This window comes from Arachis duranensis, chromosome 10 (assembly GCF_000817695.3).
Source record: "Arachis duranensis cultivar V14167 chromosome 10, aradu.V14167.gnm2.J7QH, whole genome shotgun sequence".
Lineage (NCBI taxonomy): Eukaryota > Viridiplantae > Streptophyta > Magnoliopsida > Fabales > Fabaceae > Arachis > Arachis duranensis.
This window is the reverse complement of record NC_029781.3, coordinates 95,646,737-95,655,389: the sequence shown is the minus strand read 5'-3', so window position 1 is coordinate 95,655,389 and position 8,653 is coordinate 95,646,737.

The window sequence follows — 8,653 nt, the reverse complement described above, 5'->3', positions numbered from 1 at the left end:
GGTTCTCAATCGGGTTGGAATAGAATCCAGTGATTCTTTTGCGTCTGTCACTAACGTCCAGCCCTCAGGAGTTTGAAGCTCGTCACAGTCATTCAATCCTTGAATCCTACTCAGAATACCACAGACAAGGTTTAGACCTTCCGGATTCTCTTGAATGCTGCCATCAATTCTAGCTTATACCACGAAGATTCTGATTAAGGAATCTAAGAGATATTCACTCAATCTAATGTAGAACGGAGGTGGTTGTCAGGCACACATTCATAGGTAAAAATGATGATGAGTGTCACGGATCATCACATTCATCAAGTTGAGGAACAAGTGATATCTTAGAATAGAAGCAAGCGTGATTGAATGAAAAACAGTAGTAATTGCATTAATCCATCAAGACACAGCAGAGCTCCTCACCCCCAACCATGGGGTTTAGAGACTCATGCCGTAGAAGATACAATAAGAAATGTGTAATGTGTCATTCGGTAAAGATACAATGTCAAAAGATCCTATTAATAGTGAACTGGTAACCTAGGGTATACAGAAATGAGTAAATGACGTAAAAATCCACTTCCGTGGTCCACTTGGTGTGTGCTTGGGATGAGAATTGAAGTTTTCATGTGTAGAGACTTTTTTTGGAGTTAAACGCCAGCTTTTATGCCAGTTTGGGCGTTTAACTCCAATTTTTGTGCCAGTTCCAGCGTTAAACGCCGGGAATTCTGAAGCTGAATTGCAACGCCGGTTTGGGCCATCAAATCTTGGGCAAAGTATGAACTATTATACATTGCTGGAAAGCCCAGGATGTCTACTTTCCAATGCAATTGAGAGCGCGCCAATTGGGCTTCTGTATCTCCAGAAAATCCACTTCGATTGCAGGGAGGTCAGAATCCAACAGCATCTACAGTCCTTTTCAGCCTTTGAATCAGATTTTTGCTTAGGTCCCTCAATTTCAGCCAGAAAATACCTGAAATCATAGAAGAACACACAAACTCATAGTAAAGCCAAGAAAAGTGGATTTTAACTAAAAACTAATAAAAATGTAATAAAAACTAACTAAAATATACTAAAAACATACTAAAAACAATGCCAAAAAGCGTATAAATTATCCGCTCATCAGGAACCGACGTGATTTTTCCAGAACCGACGTGTTTTTTAAAAAGCTTTCAACAGTCGCGTCTAATCAAACGTCGCATCTCTTAGGGGTTTGAGTATTCATACGCGAGGGCGGTTACATTGGTAACGGTGCAACTCTTAAATGGCTTGCGTCGTTTTACCTTTACGCCCCTAACGTGTTTATAAATACTTTTCCCTCTCTTCGCTTGTTTTGTTTCTGAAAACTTTTCTGCCTGCACCCTTTGTTGATCGAAAGAAGAAAGCTCCTTCCTTTTCAAGTGCTGTTGCTTCTGTCTTTCTGCGAGAAAAAATGTCAGTTTCTTTTCTTACTCTTCCTTTATAGAGTTACATGTTTTGGTATTTTTCTGTTTAGTTTTGAGAGAGTTGCTTCGAACCCTTAGAGACCCTACTTTTTATCCCTTTCTTTTTCCTTTGTAGGTTTTTCTAAAAAAACAAAATGTCTTCTGTTGAAACTCTTGCTCAATGGGTGGATGTTACAGTTTTAGGGGAAGAACCCCTTGTTGATACTGACTTCATCACCAACCTTCGCACTCATCATAGGCTTTGTACTTCTGATAAGGATGAGCTAAAATATGAACTGATTGTCCCGGGTCTGAAAGACCGGGTTTGTTTTGGGAGGGCTTCTGAGGCAGCCCCTCATTTTTTCTATATGTATGATAGTATGATTACCTGTCTAGGCATTTTTCTCCCTTTTTCTGACTTTGAGATAGATGTTTTAGGTCACTGTTGTGTTGCTCCTACCCAACTCCACCCCAACTCTTGGGATTTTTTGAAAATTTACCAATTTATCAGCCATGTTTTAGACTTTCCGACTTCTTTGAAGATTTTCTTTTATCTCTTTCATATGACTAAGCCCTTTAGTGGGCAAAATAATAAACAGCAGTGGGTGTCTTTTCGGGCCATACAAGATCGGAGAGTTTTTACCCTTTTTGATGAATCCTTCCATGACTTCAAAAACTTCATTTTCAAAGTTCAATCTGTAGAGGGTCACCACCCTTTTTCCTTGATCAAAATTCTTCTCCTCGCTTTCCCCTGTATTGGTTGGAGGTTTCTCATTGTGAAAAATACGGTTTGGATTATTTGGATGAGGTGGAGGCGGCCGTTGTGGGGTTTCTCCGAGAAGTATGGGGGAGAGCCCCCTACTTGGATACAAAAAAGTTTCTCCAGGGGTCTCCGACCTTTATCCAGGCTCAACTAGGTAGCTTTTGTTTATTTTATCATATTTTCTAACTTGATATTTGCACGACTATTTCTTCCGACTTGTTTTACTGACTTTAGCTACCTAATTGTTCTTGTAGAAATGGCAAAGAAGAATTTTCGGGTGTCTTACCAGAGAGTTCAGGAGGCCAAAGCAAGATCCCACGCCAGAGTCGGCGGTGCTAGGGCAGCTGGTCCCTCTCTTCCTTCCCCTCCCCCTTCTTCTCACAACTTGGGGACCCCTACTCGTCCTATTGTTATTTCTTCCTCAGCATCTTCTCTGCCGACCCCTCCTTCCCGACCTTCTCCTGAGCTAGAAAAGAAGAAGCGCAAGCCTTTAGAGTCCAACTCTTCCTTTGAAGGTGAGGCCAAGGTGGATGCGCCTCAGTTTGTTCGGGAGCATATCTATCCTCATACTCGTATAAGTATGAATGATGCTTCTGTTCGAAGCCACCTAACTATTCTGGCTCAGGAGAGTATCAGGGCGGCGGGGATGTGCACAAAGTTTCTTGATATTTTTGAGAAGACTCCCCTCAGCTCTTTGGGTTCATCCCTGAGGGTTGAGGAGCTAGAGGGAAGGATTCTTTTGTATCAGGAGGCTGAGAAGAGCCTGAAGGAGGTGGTCACCAAGTTGAGAGAAGAGAGGGACAACCTCCGGAAGGAGAAGGAGAAGTTGATGGGCCGGTGCTCTATGGCGGAGGGTTTACGGGAGAAGGCGGAGCAGAGCTATTCGAGCTTGTTCCAGGACCTTGTGGAGGTTAAAAGAGATCTGGTGAGAGCTCGGAACGCTTATACGGATCTGGAGGATTCCATTACTGAGAGATCCATGGAGGCGTGGAGGGTCTTTAAGGAGCAGGTCAGGGTTATTGCTCCCGACGTGGACCTCTCCCCTTTGGATCCTGATAAGGTCGTGATCGACGGGGCCATTGTATCTCCTCCCCGACCTGTGTCTAAGTCCGAGTTGAAGACTCGGGGCCAGAGAATAATAGAGTCTCCTTCCCGACCAGATGATGCTCCGAGTTCTTCCAAGGCTCCTGAGACTTTCCCTCCATCTCTTATGGATGTTTCTTTCCCTGACTCTGGTGGTGCTCCGACTACACTTTCTGGTTCTGGTGGTGATGTCCTTCCAATTTGAAAAAATTATCTTTGGCTATATGGGGGCCCGGCCTGTGGGTCTCCCCTTTTTTAAACTATTTATTTTTATGTTGTGGTGGTATGTTGCTGACACTTTCTTGGCCTTTTATGGCCATAAACAAAATGATTAAAAATACCCTTCTTTGGACAAGGGTTTAGGTTATTTTGCTTGTTGTGTGCATGCCTTTTCTGCTTAGGTTTCGAAAAAACTCTTTTGATCTTTGTTTTTGAAAACCTTTTTGCTTGGCTGGCTATCCCTTCTTCTAAGTTTTTCTTAAATTTCTCTTGAAGACTTGGGACAATCTTTTCCTTAGTGCCTTCTATAGGTTTTGCGATCTCTTTTCAGTATTCCCTGTACTCAATTTTTTGATTTATTGAGTTCTTATAACTTAGGTTATTTTTGCGATATATTTCTTTATTTCTCAATTTTTTCCGACTTGTTGGTCGGATAATTTCTGAGTTTATCCACGATTATCTCTTATAACCTCTTTACACCGACTTGTACCTCGTCGTTTTATCCTGACGACCATCTAGGTTAGTTCATGGGATTTTCACGCTTTGTCGAGCTTAAGTCGGCGTGTTTCGTAGAAATAAAGAAAGCGAAAAGGAATTTATAAGAGATATTTGTAAAAGATCTTTATTTATTTGCAAAGGTACTTTATCGCTACTAAGGGTTTTGGGCTATTTATGACCCCTTAATCTCTACTGTAATGCCTCGTTAAAAGCCCCTCTTCAGAAAAAACCCCTTTCTTTTGGGAAAAAAATCATGAAGTTGGGAAAAGAGTACATCAGGGAGTAGAGTTCGCTTTTAACTGTAGTACTTTTTCATATTACAAACATGCCACGACCTAGGTAGCTCGGTGCCGTTTAAGTCGGTCACCTTGTAATAACCTTTTCCTAAGACCTCACTAGTCTTGTATGGTCCCTTCCAATTAGCAGCGAGCTTTCCTTCCCCAGACTTGTTGACTCCTATGTCGTTCCTGATTAAAACCAAGTCGTCTGGGGCGAAGCTCCTTCGAATGACTTTTTGGTTGTATCTGGTGGTCATCCTTTGTTTCAATGCTGCTTCTCTAATATGGGCTCGTTCTCGGACTTCAGGGAGTAGCTCAAGTTCTTCTTTGTGTCCCTTTGTATTTCCAACCTCGTCGTAGAAGCTCACCCTTGGGCTTTGCTCGTTGATTTCAACCGGTATCATGACTTCTATGCCATAAGCAAGTCGGAAGGGTGTTTCTCCTGTGGCAGACTGAGGTGTGGTCCGATAAGCCCAAAGTACTTGTGGAAGTTCCTCGGCCCAGGCTCCCTTTGCGTCCTGTAACCTTTTCTTCAACCCTGCCAGTATGACCTTGTTTGCTGCCTCGGCTTGTCCATTTGCATGTGGATGTTCCACCGATGTAAACTGATGTTTGATTTTCATGCTAGCTACCAGGTTTTTGAAGGTTGAGTCGGTGAAATGAGTGCCATTATTAGTGGTGATGGAGTGGGGTACCCCATACCTAGTGATAATGTTCTTGTAGAGAAACTTCCGACTTCTCTGAGCGGTGATGGTGGCCAATGGTTCTGCTTCTATCCACTTTGTGAAGTAATCCACTCCCACTATTAGATATTTTACTTGCCCCGGCACTTGGGAGAATGGTCCTAGCAAGTCCAATCCCCATTTTGCGAAAGGCCATGGGGAAGTTATACTAATGAGTTCCTCGCGAGGGGCTACATGGAAGTTTGCATGCATTTGGCATGGTTGGCACTTTTTCACAAATTCCGTAGAATCTTTTTGTAAGGTCAGCCAGTAGATCCAGCTCGGACTACCTTTCTAGCTAACGACCTTGCTCCAAGATGATTCCCGCAGATTCCATTGTGCACCTCCTCTAGCACCTCGGTTGTCTTTGAGGTCGGGAAGCACTTTAGTAGTGGTGTTGATATCCCTCTTTTATAGAGGATATTTTTCACCAGCATGTAGTTTTGTGCTTCCCTCCGAATTTTCTTGGCCTCTTTTTCCTCTTTGGGGAGGATGTCGAATTTCAGGTATTCGACTAAGGGCTTCATCCACCCAAGGTCTAACCCGGTGATTTCAAAGACGTCTTGAACAGTCTCCGTTTTGGCCACAGAGAGTTCAGGGAGAGTTTCTTGGATCAGGCTTCTGTTGTTCCCTTCTGGTTTGGTACTTGCTAGCTTGGAGAGGGCGTCTGCCCTGCTGTTAAGGTCCCAAGTTATATGCTTCACCTCAGTCTCCTCAAAGCGCCTAAGGTGCTTCAAGGTTTTGTCCAAGTACTTTTTCATGTTGGGATCTCTGGCCTGATACTCTCCGTTTATTTGGGAGGTCACCACCTGAGAGTCGCTGAATATCATTACTTTGGTTGCAGTGACTTCTTCTGCCAGCTTTAACCTTGCAATCAATGCTTCATATTCTGCCTGATTGTTGGAAGCTGGGAACTCGAACTTGAGGAAAACTTCAATTTGCGTTCCCCCTTCGCTGACCAGTATTATTCCTGCCCCGCTTCCAACTTTATTGGAGGACCCATCTACCTACAACTCCCATGTAGTGGATTTTTTCTCTTGATCTCCGGCGTATTCTGCTAGGAAGTCGGTGAGGCATTGAGCTTTTATTGCTGTTCGGGATTCGTATTTCTGGTCGAACTCGGAGAGCTCTATTGTCCATTGAACTATTCTGCCCGCAATGTCTGTCTTCTGGAGGATCTGCTTCATGGGCTGGTTCGTTCGGACCTTTATTGTGTGCGCTTGGAAATACGGCCGTAATCGGCGTGAGGCTACTACTAAGGAGTATGCAAACTTTTCAAGTTTTTGATACTTTAGTTCTGGGCCTTGTAGAACTTTGCTGGTGAAGTACACAGGATGCTGTCCGACTTCATCTTTTCGTATTAGAGCTGATGCTATAGCTCTGTCTGCTACTGACAGGTATAGGACGAGCTCTTCCCCGACTATGGGTCGGGTCAGAATTGGAGACTGGCTCAAGAACCTTTTAAACTCCTGGAAAGCTTCTTCGCATTCCAGAGTCCATTCGAACTGGCATCATTTTCTTAGTAGGGAGAATAGTGGAAGGGATCTTAGTGCCGATCCCGCTGGGAATCTGGAAAGGACGGCAAGCCTTCCATTTAATTGTTGGACCTTCTTTAGACAAGTTGGACTTTTCATTTCTAGGATAGCTTTGCACTTATCGGGGTTTGCTTCGATTCCCCTTTGTGTTAGCATGAACCCTATAAACTTTCCCGCCTCCACCGCGAAGGTACATTTTGTGGGATTTAGTCTCATCCCATGCAACCTTATGGTGTTGAAAACTTGCGAGAGGTCTGTTAAGAGGTCGATTTCCTCCTTGGTTTTTACCAGCATGTCATCTACTTAGACCTCCATTAAGTTCCGGAGGTGCGGAGCGAAAACTTTGTTCATTAACCTTTGATATGTGGCCCCAGTATTTTTCAGTCCAAAAGGCATTACCACATAGCAGTAGTTTGCTCTAGGTGTGATGAATGAATTTTTTTTCTCATCCGACTTGTACATTGGGATTTGGTTGTATCCCGAGTAAGCATCCATAAACGACAAGTACTGATACCCTGAGCTTGCATCTACTAGGGTGTCAATACTGGGAAGTGGATATGGGTCTTTAGGGCACGCTTTATTCAGGTCGGTGTAGTCGACACACATCCTCCACTTGCTGTTTTTCTTTTTGACTAGCACTACATTTGCTAGCCATGCCGGATACTTGACCTCTCGGATAAAGTCGGCCTCCAAGAGGGCTTGCACCTGCTCCTCCACTACCTGAGCTCGTTCTGTTCCAAGCTTGCACCTGCGCTGCTGTACGGGTCGTGATCTGGGGTGTACTGAAAGTTTGTGGGACATGAGCTGAGGGTCTATCCCTAGCATGTCAGAAGCTTTCCATGCAAAGAGGTCGAAATTATCTCACAGGAGCTTTATCAGCCTTTATTTCAGATCTTCGTCTAGGCTGGCCCTTATGTTGGTATTTTTTCCTTCCTCTTTTCCGATTTGAACTTCTTCAGTTCTTCCCTCCGGCTGTGGCCGCAGCTCTTCTTTAGCTTTTATTCCCCCGAGCTCTATGGTATGAACTTCCTTGCTCTTTCCTCGGAGGTTCAAGCTTTCATTGTAGCATTTTCTTGCTAACTTCTGGTCTTCCCGTACCGTTGCTATTCCCTTAGGTGTTGGGAACTTCATGCAAAGGTGAGGGGTTGACACCACCGCTCCGAGCCGATTTAGCGTAGTCCTGCCGATCAAGGCGTTATACACCGATCCGACATTGATGACGATAAAGTTTATGCTCAAAGTTTTAGAATTTTCCCCCTTTCCGAAGGTAGTGTAGAGGGGGATGTATCCCAGTGGCCTAACTGGCATATCTCCTAGCCCATACAGGGTGTCCGGATAAGCTTTTAGCTCCCTTTCGTCTAACCCTAACTTGTCAAATGCAGGCTTAAAGAGTATATCAGCCGAACTTCCTTGGTCTACCAAGGTCCTGTGGAGGTTGGCATTTGCCAAGATCATGGTTATCACCACCGGGTCGTCATGCCCGGGCATGATCCCTTGTCCATCCTCTTTGGTGAATGAGATGATTGGGAGATCGGGGGATTCATTCCCGACTTGGTATACTCGCTTTATGTGTCGTTTGTGAGATGATTTAGTGAGTCCTCCTCCCACGAATCCTCCAGAGATCATATGTATATGCCTCTCGGGGGTTTGTGGTGGTGAGTCTCTTTTGTCCTTGTCATCTCGCTTTCTTTTCCCATGATTGTCCGACCTTTCCATGAGATATCTATCAAGTCGGCCTTCCTTGGCCAACCTTTCTATCACATTTTTAAGGTCGTAGCAATCATTTGTTGAGTGGCCATACATCTTATGGTACTCACAGTAATCGCCGCGGCTTCCTCCCTTTTTGTTTTTGATGGGTCTTTGGGGCGGCAACCTTTCAGTATTACAGATTTCTCTGTATACGTCCACTAGGAAAACCTTTAGAGGAGTATAGGAGTGATATCTTCTCGGCCTGTCGGGACCGACCTCCTCTTTTTTCTTGGGTTCCTATTCTTTTTCTTTTACTGAGTGAGGGGATCCCTGTCGCCAGCTTGGCTCCCGTAATCTAGCATTTTCCTCCATGTTGATGTACTTTTCTGCTCTCTCTTGTACATCACTCAAGGAAGTGGGGTGCCTTTTTGATATGGACTGGGAGAAGGGGCCCTCTCTAAGT